Consider the following 555-nt stretch of genomic DNA (forward strand, 5'->3'; position numbering starts at 1 on the left):
ATTCCCTTCCTTCTGTATTAATTTTCTAGATGTGCAAACAGAAACTGACACTAGCCTCAGTGATAGATGAAATTTTCTGGCTCAAGTCATCAAGAGACCTAAGAAGTTAACTGACCTCAGGCTTGGCTAGATCCAGATGTTCAAAGCCTAGCATAAAATTGTCCCTTCTTGGTTACGTAAACACAAGTCTGTTTGTTTGACGAAGGTTGTTTTGTTTTGTTTCCATCTGACATCATGAATGATCCCTGTTTATCCCTGGCTTGTGGCACTCCTAGAGAAATAGAGAAACAGAACTGTCTTTCCTCAGTGACCGTTCTACTTATCAGACCTGAAGAAGACGCTGCTGGTACTGCAGGTCCATCTCTCTAGGTCAGGAGAATGACATGTCCAATTGGTCACTTGGAGACATGTGCTCAGGCCATGGAGTATGGCCAGAAGCTATTTTTCAACTGGAAGACTGACAAACAGCTGTTTTAACAGACTTTTCTAAACTCTTCAACTCAACTGTCCTCACATCTGTGGAGTCTGGTATAGGTTCTGATTGGGAAAGGAGTT

This window comes from Rattus norvegicus, chromosome 8 (assembly GCF_021556685.1).
Source record: "Rattus norvegicus strain SHRSP/BbbUtx chromosome 8, alternate assembly SHRSP_T2T, whole genome shotgun sequence".
Classification (NCBI taxonomy): domain Eukaryota; kingdom Metazoa; phylum Chordata; class Mammalia; order Rodentia; family Muridae; genus Rattus; species Rattus norvegicus.